Source organism: Pimephales promelas, chromosome 3 (assembly GCF_988280905.1).
Source record: "Pimephales promelas chromosome 3, fPimPro1.hap1.1, whole genome shotgun sequence".
Classification (NCBI taxonomy): domain Eukaryota; kingdom Metazoa; phylum Chordata; class Actinopteri; order Cypriniformes; family Leuciscidae; genus Pimephales; species Pimephales promelas.
This window is the reverse complement of record NC_142771.1, coordinates 25579493-25593621: the sequence shown is the minus strand read 5'-3', so window position 1 is coordinate 25593621 and position 14129 is coordinate 25579493. Positions and strand designations below refer to the sequence as shown.

Genomic DNA, 14129 nt, shown 5'->3' with positions numbered 1-14129 from the left:
GTGTTTCCATGCACACATGAGTGATGTTAAACCTTCTTCCTTTTGATATGCTCACGAATAAAACTCCAGTCCCACTGATTATCATAAAGCAGTATCAGTAGTTTTTTTTTTTCTTTTTTTTTTTCTGGTGAATACAGTGTTTTTCTATACTTATGTTTCTGAGCGAATTGCTTGTGTGATTCAATGACTCACACTTAAAGGGACGATAGTTAATTAATATTAAATAACTTTGCCCAAACTAAATTTGGCCAGTTTGTTTCTATATATTTTTTCACTACCAAAAACCTTCGCCAAAACACCAAACAATTGTGGGCTATCGCCAAGCTGTAAATTAAAATTTCAAGGGAAAGACTGATTTTAATAGCTATAGAGCCACACTCCTCACTCTCTTCTCACCCCGTTCACAGTCTGGTCATCCTTCCACATTCCCACATGACCTCCCTGCCCGCAGCCGTATTCGGGCTGGTAGAGGGAGATTGAGTGTTGAACGGTGTTTATAAGCGCATGCTGTCATGCTCTGCTGCTCACGGGGGTTAGAGTAGCAACAGTTGTGATGACTGTGCAAAATGAAATTATTGCAGTGTTGAGATTGTAACACACTGTGGTCCTAAACAATACAAATTCAGAAGGAGGGAGTAAGGGGAGGCAGTGCACGGATTGATATGCTCGGCGCTCCTGTTCAGTGTGATGCATTGATCTGGCTTACCTTTTTTGAGGTTTATGAAGGATGAGGAAATACAGCATTTGTTTTAGTAATGTTTCTAGATTGATAGTATTTTCTCAAAGGCTAGCATACAAAGCTGTTAAGTCAAGAAGCTTTCAATTGAAATGATGGTTTGTAAATGTTACAACTGGTGTACAGTAGTCTAATTAGCAAGACTATGGCCTGGTTATGTAAAGCTCATTAATTCCTAATGGATGGTTAGCGTGAGGCTTTAAAAACAGATGGCAGAAATGGACAAGAAAGGGAGAGAAAGAGATTAACTGAGATGGAGGGAGATGCGCACAGTTTCAGAGTTGAGTGAAATCATCAGGAAAGAGGGATGGAGGGCGGGAGAGAGAGAGGCAGCCTGTTCAAAGCAGTTCACGCCCTACTGACTCACTAACACCCCAGAGTGCCACATGACCACATGCATGGAGGCGTCAGAGCGCCTGGCGACAATGAAAGTGAGGGAAACACACAGAGTAGAGATAGGATAAGAAAACAATGAAGTCGAGTTTCCTTTGAATAATTAAAATTAACAAATCATTATGAAAACCAACAGGGAACCTAACCAGTCAGTCACTTAAAAAAAATAACTAAGGTATGTGTTTCTCTATTTTTCCACTAATGGAGAGAAATCTCCATTAGCATTACCATTCATTTCTAAAGCGACTGTCACCTTGACCCATTGATTTTAACCCACTAAAACTTGAACGGTCACTGTTGAACTTGAACGGTCACTTGACGTGAGTTTGAAAATCAATCTATCTATCTATCTATCTATCTATCTATCTATCTATCTATCTATCTATCTATCTATCTATCTATCTATCTATCTATCTATCTATCTATCTATCTGTCTATCTGTCTGTCTGTCTGTCTGTCTGTCTGTCTGTCTGTCTGTCTGTCTGTCTGTCTGTCTGTCTGTCTGTCTGTCTGTCTGTTGAAGTGAAGACTGTAATGAGGCTAAAAAATTAAGGTTCGACTTCACAGAATAATTTTTACACAATAATTACCTTTTCCCTGTATTTTTGATGAAAATCTTGTTCCAAAAACATCTTACTAACCCTAAACTTTATATCAGATATCGTCTAGGCTACTTTGCTGTTTAGGGTGTACATTTTATGTCTGTGATATAAAATATGTATGTAAATGGAACAATTTGTCATCAAGTTTTAAGACTTCTGAAAACTTTAAAATGTCCCTTGATGATAGAGTATTAAGTTTCATAGCCCCAAAGGCACTGAATTGCAGGAAAGACCCAAGCAATAAAACTTCAGGTGACTTTCCTCGTAAAACTTTGCATAATTGGTCTATGCAGTGACACTTTTTAGAGTTTAAATGATGAGAGTTTGGTAACACTTCATTTTGATGGGCTCTTAACTGAGCAAACATGACAACTAACTCTCATTAGAGTCATAGATTCTCTGCTTACTGTATATCTGCTAACACTTTATTGTGATGCTCCTCCAACAAACATTCTACTGACTATAAGTAACTTTGCAAGTACATGTCAACTTATTCTAACCCTACCAGTCTACTAATACTCTATTAAGACGCTATGTGACCATTAAAATAAAGTGAAACCAAGAGTTCTTGGTTGATTAAAACCACTGATACACAAGATCATTTAGTGTGAGATCCAGTGTGTTCAGCCATTTGATGCTCTGTCTGAACTTTGTATGACAATTACTTATAAACAGTTATGTACATTCGTATTATGGTCTGTCTTGAAGTGTTGAAGAGTCTTGACACATAGTGTCATGAGTCCAGAGTAAGAGTTGGGAATCTCAGCAGAGTTGGGAATCGAGGAATCCACTTTAAAAAAACAAGTTGGAATTGCTGCTACACATTTCTCCGGCCGATGGGGATGGTGGACCCATCTCCAAGCTTTATGTCCTGAGCCCCTCAATGCACAGGCCAAAGACATTGAAGAAAGCTAGAAATGTAGACTTTGAAACAAATACTGTAAAAAAAAATGCATTATAAATACTTTGCAGTCAGGGTGAAACTCACATGGTGGACTTTCAGCATATGGTGGATGATCGAACTAATCTGTTTCCTCGTGGTTTACATGATGGAGTGGCGGGGAGATGATTATTGTTCCCAAACGTCCTTGGCAGGGAATCCTGAAAGCTGCCTGTGCCCATAGAGTAATTTGAATAGGGTCAAACTGATGGATTCCTGGCCAATTTTTTAATGCAAAAGAAGATGTATGGGATCATGAGTCTCTGTCTAAGTATTGAGAATATCTGAGTGCCAATTTTCCTTGCTTCACTTGTGTGCCATGTGCTTCTATTTATTCACTGGCCAGGATGTTGAGTCATCTTCCCAGTGTAATCAGTGCAATGATTTGCACACACGCAGGATACTCGAATTCATACATGCCGTTGCACCATTTTCTGCATTTATTTGAATTTAGTGGCCTATGTTAATTCAAGGTAAATGTTAATGTGTCCTTCCAATATAGAGATGCTTATTACTTTTTAATAATAAATGTTTTCATTTATAATGATTCAACACTAATTCTGTAACGAGGTGTGGCTAAAGCAGAGATGAGGCAGGATCCAAATGCAGGCAGCACACGCTTTATTTAACAGACAACAAACTATACAAATTAGACTGGATACTAGGTACTCAGGGCCAGGATAGAAGAACTGGAACAACCAACATCAACGTTAACGTGCTACAGCAAACTGTAAGACATACAAGAACTCACCAAGACAAGACTGACAAGGTTGGGTCAGAACCCTCTTGGATTTCATCAAAAATATCGAAAATACCGAAAGTTACACTGTAAATCACTTTAATTGCACAGTATTTTCCTTACACTATTCCTTATAGTACATCCGTATGTTGTGGCCATGTAATGTAAATTCGTCATATGAGGGATTGAGATCTATTTCTCATGGCTAATTAAATGAGTGTTCACATACTATGCTGTTTTTAGATTAATCGATTGGTTTGAATACTATTTTGAGTACCAGTCAATGAAAATAAAAAATAAATAAACATTTGAAGCGGGGCAATTTTTAATAGACTTTACTCTCTTTTCCTCCACTTCTGCAGTTATTTTTCAATGTTTGCAACTACTGATTTCCCCAAAGTCATCTTAAATGTTAAATTGCCAATACAACTGAAAGATTTTAGAGAACATCACAATGAAAATAACAACTCGAAACAACTTGTTATTGAAAGCACAATGTGTTGACCATCAAGTCTTCATCAGGCACCCGGTTGAGCCTGGTGAACGAACGTTACCCATGCGTGTGGGATGTACACACCTTCTTTGTGGTTTAGATTGTCCAGTGTGATACACATCCTTGTGGTCAAAAAGGGAGTACATTCCTTTGGAGTCATGTTGTCTTTCACTTTTTCTCTCACTTACTCTGTTTTTCCATAGCCTACGTCTCCCCCTTGTAATGTGCATGTCAAATGCAGGGTTAATTCTGCAGGTAGTTAATGATGAGTCACCCTCAAAGCAGAAGGCTTGAGTCCGGGGTGCAAAACTGGATGAATAAACAATGACTAAAAACATTTGGCACATCGGCCTGTGTATTGGAACAGTTTCAAATGTGATAAGTGTAGTTTGTGAAGTCATGTGTGCCTAGCCTATGTGTGTGATTTTAAGACACCTGATGACTCGGGTGCTCCGTTGGGAAAATACTGCTTTTCTCTGCAGGCCTCAGTTTGACTGCTGCTAAAACCCACCCTGCTGCTTTCCCTAAGCATTTCAACACTTTCACTTTCTTTCTCTCTTTCTTTTAACTGCAGTCTGTCCTCACCTACTGCGAAACAGCCATACAAGCCCATAGCATAATGTCTATAATAATCAAACAGACATAAAAAGTGTTTTAGTTTCTAATTAAAATGTTGTTTTATTACAGTTGATTCACATTGGTCAGCACTGAGCAGTCAAATACAATGATACTAAACTAAATAACTGATGCACATTTATGTGCAAATTCCAAGTATCTTGTATCTGTCACAATCCTTGAGGTCGTTTTGGGGAGAATTGGGTTGTAGCAGATTGTCTAGGAGGTGATTGTAAATAGGTGTTGTTTTTACTAACTTTTAGCTCAAGAATATTGATCAGGTGTTCTGACGATTGATGCTACCCATCGAGATTTGCTACTTACTGGTTATGCGCATGTGCAGACTCACAGTTTTTTAAACAAAAGGTAAATTTTCATGTGTTGTAATGTAATTAACTAACTTAGTTTCTCTGGGAACTCAAAAGTTTTGTGAGGGAAAAAATGTTTCCACCACCACGTCCCTTTAGGGGCTCCATAGTTTTTGATGCTTGTTTTGGGCAAAATCAGGGATGGACTGGCCATCTGTGTTTATCTGGAGAATCACAGAACTTACTCCAGAACGGCTGGCGGGTCGAAAAAAATGGACACCCCCCTCCAACCTCTCTGGGAAACGTGTATCTGTGTTACAAATGTACGAGGCACAACGTTTAACCGTATTTTGGATAAAACTACGACGGTAATAGCCCGCCGAGACCAAAAATATGAGACGCCTGTGTTGAAAGTCAATGGAGCGATGTAAAAAAGTGTCTGAGTCTGTGTGGGAGCTCGTTCTTTGGCTGCGCTGTGATTGGTCAATCTACATTCTAGGGCGTGGCTTAGCCAAAGGTGAATTGTTCAAGTTTCTGCACGCCGATTGCTTTGGGCCGGGCCTAGTCAGGGCCGTTTTTTTAGTCCCAGTCCATTCATGGGCAAAAAAGAAGGACATTTGTCATTTATAGCTCATAGTATTTTACAATTGCTGCTTACTTCAATATTGTGTCTGGTTGCTGAATCGTTTGCCGCAGCCTGCTGGTTTTTGTGTTTGTGAGCAGGGTGAACAAGTTATAATAACAGCTGTGTTGTTACTCGTCTAAATATACAGAGGGCACATCAATCACTTTAACTGCAGCTGCGAGCGATGCTAACAGGAGGCAGTAGTCATTAGCTGAAGTATGAACATAGTGACTTATTGCAATTTCGTTTTGTTCTGCTGAGAATTAGGACAATAATAGCCAATTAACGTTGGGTCTTCTGAGTCAGAAACTCCGTTCCTCATTTTACCAAGAAAGAGAAATTGTCTGGAAACCACAGAGAAGCTATTCTGTGAGATCAACCACCATTAGGCTTGTTTCACCATACATAAGTGGTGAGTATTATATTTTTTGCACTAAAATTAAAAAGTATCGTAATTAATAAGTACCCTATTGGATATTGAAAGAGATAGTACATCCAAAAATGTTCCAAACCTGTATGACTCATTTTACACAAATACGATTCATTTTGTTTTTAATTTATTTAGTCAACATAGAATACAATGTAATATTGGTGTAGTTGGGCATAACATGACAATAATCATCAGCTCATGGGGGCATCCCTTGGTCTGTTCTGTGTAAATTAATTACTTTTGGGATGTAAGTGTGATCCTCCTCATTTAAAAAAAAATAATAATTTATTAATTAATAATCAATTTTGTAAAAATTAATGTAATCTCATTCGCCCACCCCCGGTCATCACTTTATAATTTAACCTAAAAAATAAAGGAAAGTTATCCCATTTATTACTGTAACATATAGGAACTAAATTTTTTACTAATTTTGGTTGAATAGCAGAAACATCAACAGGAGGTTAATTTAAAATTGAGTCGAAGTCACATGAGTAACATTAAGAACAGCTTAACAGTCTTGTTTGAGACAGCAGAAGGTGGTGTAATGATACTGATGCCTTGGGCAGACTGAGACCTTATCGATAGTCATTGATCTGCGATGAGGCTGATTAGATTAATGACATAATTAATATGAATAATGAGTTCCTTTCAAGGGAATTTGGACCATCTGAGTCTTTCAGCATGCAGGTCATGTTTCTTCTGAGACCCTGACAAAGGGTCCAAACACACTTAGGTCTATATATCTCTCATCTGGACCATGTGTAAAATCACAACTTCAGGCTCACAAAGAGCTCAATGTACATTCTCAACCTGACCATTTGTATAAAGAGCTCTTTGATCGGTTCATCGTCCAGGCCAACAGCAGTACCTAACACAGCACCGTCCGCATATAAACTCTGTGTGGTCATTTTAACACCAAGATCCTTTAAAGCACAGTGAGCTGTGGTTGAAATACGTATATGCCCTGTTGCTGTAAATTCAACACTTCGCTCTCAAAGAGGACAGAGAGAACAAAATAAAGAACGCAACAGAGACTGAAGGGGGCCGCAGGGTACCAGAGCCAAAACAAATTTCACAACGTTGAAAATAAACATACCTGTGCAGCGGTCCGAGATTTGATTTCTGGAAAGCACAGTGCGACTGAAGTTATTTTGCTTGTGGCTAGAGGGCCAAAATACAGATCAGGACTCAGACAAGAAGTCAAAATCCCTGTAATAACAGACACCTTTAGCACTGTGACGGATTCCTAGAGCTCTTGCCAGGCTGTTATTGTCAACATTTTGCCAAATATATTATGTTTCCCACTGAATCTACAGTGTCAGCGGCAGTATAGTGGGTGTGCAGGTCGAATATGCGTGTGTATGAGTGTGTGTGTGAGAGAGAGAGCATGGTATGGTGTGTCAGTACACATGTCTGCGCAGATAAATTCAGGGATTAGTGTGTTAGAGATGCACAGACTGACTGACAATCTCTCCTCCCTTCAGTACCAGTGTGAGACAACTGAGAACTCATTAACTCACTGCACTCTCGGACCGAGAGTGAGAGAGAGAATTGAGACAAAAAATTAACATGATGGCGTAGAAATAGAAAAGGCAAATATGGCGTATTAGCAGCAAGGCCGTGAGCGATGGAGGCAGAAAGTATGAGGGAGGTTGAGGCCAAAAACTGAAAAGGCAAACGGTGAACAGCAGAAGCTGGAGGAAGAGGAGGTGTGGAAGAGAAGGATGAAGAAAGGAGCGAAAGAGACAGAGAAAAAAGCTGTTGCCAGGGACAACAGCATAATAGAGAGCGATCCTCCTACACAACCTCTGCCTTATTTTACTCCTCCTCCACTGTGGATTGATTCTCTCTCCTTCCGTTTACCTGCCTCAAGTCATGTCTGCCGTGGACCTTGTCAGAGTCAACAATGCTTTATTGGCGTCATTGTTAAAGGGACAGCTCACCCAAAATATAACTCATCTTGTTGTAGACATGATGTTCTCTCTTTTGTTACCAACAGAACATGTTTGGCAGGATGAATGTGCTTCTCTATTTCCATTCAATTAAAAGTACTGGTGACTAGTGACAGTCAAGTTTTATAAAAAAAAATAAAAATAAAATAAAAGCACTGTAAAGTATTATAAAATAAGTTTATTCTTCGATTCTTGGCATTGTTGTGTATTTTAGAGCTGTTCAAACAAAACTAGGAGACCTTGTGAAAAAGATGTACACTTTAGCAAACTTTTGAGAATTTATTAAAGGAATGATATACTTGAAAAGAATATGTGAAGTGTGGACTGAATGTAATGACACTTAAATGCATGTTAATTGCAAATACATGAAAATACATTCATTTACACAAATATTAAAGGCAATTTGATGAATTTTAGCGTGTGTTTTGTATGTGATTTCATAATTGTTGTCTTTGAAATACATGTTTAAAGTGGTTACGGTTAAATTATTAATTTTATTTCTGACATGTATTTCATAATGTCGGGTAAAGGATTTTCCTCTTTGTTCTAGAACATTTGATGGTTTGCATTGATTATCTTTCAAATGACTACAAAAGTGTAATAATACATTTACTTGACATAATAAATTGTTATATTTTATTATTCTAACAGACTTTGATTTTATTTTCATTAGAATAATAAGGAATAGTCAAACATTCACGTAGACGTAATGATGCACAGATATCATTGAAAAACCTTTTCATTTATGGAGTCAGATGAAATAACGAGTTAATACAAGTTATAGTTAATAGTATTAATAGTTAATACATATTAATTTATTATTTTTAACAGAAATTTGTTAGTGATCAAACAATTGTTGGACCCCTGTTGAAGACCCTTAGTCTAGTTCAAAGTACAAAATAAAAGAGTGATAAAGTCTATGTTCAATTTCTCCATTTAACTTCATACTCCCCATACTCTTTCATTCTTATGGCTTTGGCTGTCAACAGCTCCTTAATGTCAAGTCTGTCACCTTATTTAGATTCAGGCTAATTAAGAAAACCAAGTGGGTTTTGCAGCACTGCAAACAACATTTTTCAGAAGTTGCGCAAGCTCTTTAACTGTCTCTCTTTCTCCCATCATCTTTTATAGCTCAGAGCTCATCGTTTCCCAGCCCCTGTTCCCCGAGACAAGTGGATTTCAACCAAGTTTTAAATACTGCAGCATCAGGACCGCTTATACTTGACGTCTGCAGCCAGACCTGGCAAGGTGATCACACCTGATCTGCTGCACAAGAGGAAGACACTGCCACAGTCTTGTTTAACAGAAGTAGCAGAGAAAGCAGGTGAGTGTTAACTGGCATAGTCACACTATAATGGTACTGTTTTAGGCTCTTTTTTGTGTATAGATTGTTTAACAGGCTCCAGATAACCTTGTGAAATGGTGCATATGAAAAACTATGTACAAATTATCTGCAAAAGTATTTGTTCCATCCTTTTGCCCTTGTTTCAACAAGCGTCAGACCTGCTCAGGCTGACTGGCACTGTGGTTTGTGTTTTTCTAAATAACGATGGACCTGTCATGTCATTCCCACTCTCTTACACACATACACTCCATACACACTCAGTATTTAGAGAGATATCTACTCTCTTCTGTTTTAAAATACAGGCACACAAGAAAGAAAAGTATTTTCATTTGACTTGGTCATCAGTATACAGTGGCTTTAAGAGTCCCACATTTGATTTCTGCTCTCTTTCAAGGGGTCATGAATTTTCAATATAATATTTTCATGAATTATTTGACATGTAAGAAGCTATATATAAATATTCTGTAAGTTTCAGAACTTAAAACTTCCTTGGTAGTCCAAAAACAGCTTTAATTGAAACCAAGCTCAGAAAACGACTCATTTTGAATTTTGTTGCATTATTACATCATTAGGGGTGTAACGATATTTGAACCGAACCGAAAAACCGCGATACAGAACACACGATTCAAATCGCGATACTCTCATTGCGTACCGAACATGCTCTACCCCGGCCCCTGCTACCCCAGCCCCGCCTAGCCCGGCTCAATGGACCTCATGTGACCTTATGACGAATTCAGTTTTGTAGCCTAAACATTATAGTGTGCTGAAAGATCACCTCTGCAGAAGAAGACGCCGACTTCTAATTCATTACCTCTTAAGCTCCCACCCACTGATTCATTCATGTCATCTAGTGGTAAATACGAGAGAGACGCAAACACAGGATTTCTCCAGCACCAAAGCGATAGAGATGCCTCTGAGGATTACAATACGTTTTGAAGTGCCAAGTTGAGTCTTTAAATTGCCATCCTAATGAACAGAAAAGCATGGATGAACTTTATTTTTAACGACGTTCCAGTCAGATTTGACGTCTTCGGTGGATTCTTTTTTAAACTAGTTTGACACTGTTCGACAGGCTTTTCAGAGAGACTTAATATAAAAGATAATGCATTGCAGACTATATTGGATCTGACGGTAATGTGGCAACACAAAACCACACAAAATTTGGTATGTATGGGGTTAATGCATTGGCTTATCGGAAGAAAGCATGTAGAGAACGCCACTTTTTTGTTGTTGTTTTAATCTAAGCCATTCACTCTAATCCTGAATAAAAGCTTCAGCGTCATCTTCTGTTTTGTCATCAGTAAGACAACATGTTTCATTTTATTTTAAAACACAGCACTCCAAATGACAATGTAGGCCTATGTTTTTCTTTATCGAAACTTTATCGAAAAGGATGATAAACCAAAACCAAGACTAATAAAGCATATGTAATACTCATACATGTTTTATATTGTTGGCAAATGATAGGACTGTAAATAGCCTATTGCAACTAAATTATGATATTTTGTTGATGTAAAAATCGTAACATTATAAGTGGACCTCAGAGAACATTGTAAAAGAAAAGAAAGATGAAGTTCATGACCCATTTAACGGTAAAATGAAATGAAATGACCTTGCTTGCTCCCTCGAATGGTCCTGCTCACTAATGCTTACGGCAGTCAGCTCAATAGCATTGTGAGGCCTTAATGAGTCTGGACCACTGGAGCTCACCTTTGACCCTCTTTACCCCCTCAGTCCTAATGAAGACCATCATGCTCAAGTCCCCAAATCACGCACTTTGCTTTCTCATGTCTTTCTTAACCAATACTTGTATAAATATAATGTATATCTTTAACTTTTTTCCTCATTTAGGTTTTATTTCATAATAAATTGATGAAAAGTTTTCCGAAAGCTATATATAGTGCACCAACATTTTGGCTATCGAAAACACCGAAATGGTTTTGGAGGGCCAAAATCAGTGACCGAAACACGTTTAATTAGCGCTTCATCGTCGATGGCATGTTTTGACTGTGTTCTGTGTCTATTTTGTGCACACAGTGTGGATAAGCTACAACATTTCAGCTGTGTGGACACTATCTCTGGATTGACAATATTAATATATCGATTTTACTAGGTAATGATAAGGTTTCTTAAATGTAACTTCTTTTATTCTGTGCTGTTTTCTGTTGATGTGCAACTAAATTTCACTAAACATTTGTTGTGCACCTGCCATCAAATAATCACAAAAAAGCTTTATTACTTTTAAAGTCCCCCTGTAGTCAATAATTGATTGTAACTCTACACCCTTGCTTCATTTAGTATACGCTTTTGCAAGTTAGTCCTCATACAGGGCCGTCCACAAGTTTATGCATTGACAGTTCAAGCGATCAAGCACATGTCAAACGATCTTCTCATCTCCTCTTTACTACAGACAAACATGGCTGAACACCAGAAGAAATGTTGCCTTATGTGCACTTTAAATGTTTGTTTAATTCAGTTTGAGTTATTTGAATGTTTACTATTAAATAAGTTTGGATAATTCATTGATTTACTTACTATTTAGTTTTGGTTTTCTGCCAAGTGCATCCTGAATTTGGGCCCAGCATTTTCATCTCAGTGCATCCCTACAGAGAGCACAAGGCGATCACTGAAAGAGAGACAGATAGAGAGTGAGGTTGTGTAGTTAGTGTGTAGATGGTGTGTGTTTAGAGAAACATGTGACCTTCCATGTTTTTTAAGGGGCTGTGAGGGCTCATCTGCTGATCTTCCCTCAGGCTGGATCACTGCAGGGGGAAAACTCATATTGCGTGAGGTGTCTCTCCTTGCATGGCACTTGAGAGGTGAATGTGTGTGTGTATGTATGTGTGAAATGGCTATTCTGTAATGACTGCTGTGGCACTCTGTTGACAGTAAAGGTCGGTCATGTAGAGCACATTAAGCCAGGACCTTTAGGGAAGGTATACAAACGCACAGTGAGTGAGAATGTGTGTGTGTGTGTGGTTCTGTGTGTTATGTGAGTAGCGACTATACTGTTCAGAAGAACATAATGGCTGCCTCTCCACCCACAGCAATTAACACAGGAACTATGTTATTACTGCCTGACAACAATGCTTAAGTGTGCCGTTTCCATCCCTGCCCTGCCCGACTCTTCTCACAAGGACAAGAGCTATCATTACATCCCTCTATCCATCCCTTCCTATTGGAACACAGCCGGAGACAGGTTCCCGTCAGGGGAAATTCAGACAGCAAGCTTTATTTTCATATACCATTTAAAGTCTCTTATGCTCAAAAATACCTCATTTGATCAAAAATACAGTTAAACAGTTGTGAAATAATATTGCAATTTAGAATAACTGTAGCAACACTGAAATTACAGCATCATTACTCCAGCCTTCAGTGTTAAATAATCACTCTAATATGCTGATTTTCTGCTCAAGAAGTGTTTATTATTATCTATATTGAAGAATTTTTTGTGAAAACTATAACACTTTTTTCAAGATTCTTTGGTGAATAGAAAGTTCAGAAGAACAGCATTTATTTGAAATGTGTGTGTATATATATATATATATATATATATGCGTTTTGGTTGTAAAAAGGGTCTAAAACATTTTAAGGTTGTCCACTTTCCACCACTTCCAGAGGTAGTCGAAAACTCATGTGATCGAATGCGTTTGAACAGACACAAAAGATCACCTACTCTCTGCTTACATTATAGGAAGCCAGACAGGATTTAAACTTTGTCGGCTGGAGACAACACAAGTTTGTCTGTTTTGCTCTGCCAAAGAAAATAAGCAGAAAGGAAGTTGTGTTTCATTCCTGCATGAATCAGTGTATTTGAATGATTTGTTTGAACAATGATTGACTAAATCACTTGATTTGTTTCTGAACGAATCAGTGTTTTTGAATGAATTTATTTAATGATTCACTGACTCAGTCATTAAGTGACAAGAGTCACTTGCATAATGATGTAACCTGCAGAAAAGTTCCCCTGTTGTTTGGATCAGAACTGACAGTTGTATAAAATTCATTATAATAATAACTTGTATAGAGATAAGGAGGCCTGTGGTGTTGAAAAGAATAATTATTTAATTTAATTACTCAGAGGGCAGCACTATTTCAGCACAAGCAACAACCTATTAAACTGGTTAATGGTTGGTAAGTGGGGAAAAAAACAGGTTATTTGCACTCAACTTAATCAATGAGGCAGAAGTTGAATGAAGTAAATCTGACCCTCTGTGTTTCTCTTCGATTTTGATGTTCGGACAGCATGACTTTTTATTTATTCAAGAGGCTATATGCATGCGTGTAGATGAGTCATTTAGATGTGGATATGAGCAACATCTAAGATATTGTCTCTCAGTGGGGATTAATGAGTGACACTGCGTATGGTGAAATGGTGTCTGCTAAATCATGTTATGTCTCTATCTGTGACCTGATCTGGTGTGCTCTATTATAGCAGAACAGAACATTATGGTGCACTTTGACCATCTCCAATATTTGTTTGATCCTTCTGCTCTACAGGATGTTCTCTGTAAAGTCTGATGTGTGTGTGTGTGTGTGTGTGTGTGTGTGTGTGTGTGTGTGTGTGTGTGTGTGTGTAAATCAGCCGCTGTAAAATGAGCTATACAGCACTAATGAAGAACGTTAGACTAGGGTTTAGTAAACTCATGTCTATTTTTAAAACGTGGGCTCTGGATCAGCAACTATGGCAGACAACTCCTCATAACGCTGCATAAAATACACATTGTTCATTATGTGCTCCATTACAAGAAATCGCAGTAGCTGTTTTAGGCTATTCTCATATAAAAGCACAATATGGTTGTCAATTTGAAATATAATCATACACAGTTGAGTGATGTAAAAATTGACAAACGCATTCTATAACAGAAGTCACTTACCTTGTGATCAATCAAAATTGCATTTTAAGAGTGAATTTAGTTAAATGTGTGCCGTATGAATATCTACAGGTTTT

General features: G+C 38.0%; 1 protein-coding gene across 2 annotated transcripts in view; it reads left to right on the top strand.

Moving 5' to 3' along the window:
- The window catches only part of elfn2b (extracellular leucine rich repeat and fibronectin type III domain containing 2b), an 89765-nt gene that overhangs the window by 22529 nt on the left and 53107 nt on the right, over nucleotides 1-14129 (top strand). For both annotated transcript variants that reach the window (XM_039687013.2, XM_089128593.1), the window contains one exon: nucleotides 8965-9157. The gene's annotated coding sequence lies outside the window, so the exon portion shown is untranslated. The remainder of the gene's footprint in view (nucleotides 1-8964; nucleotides 9158-14129) is intronic.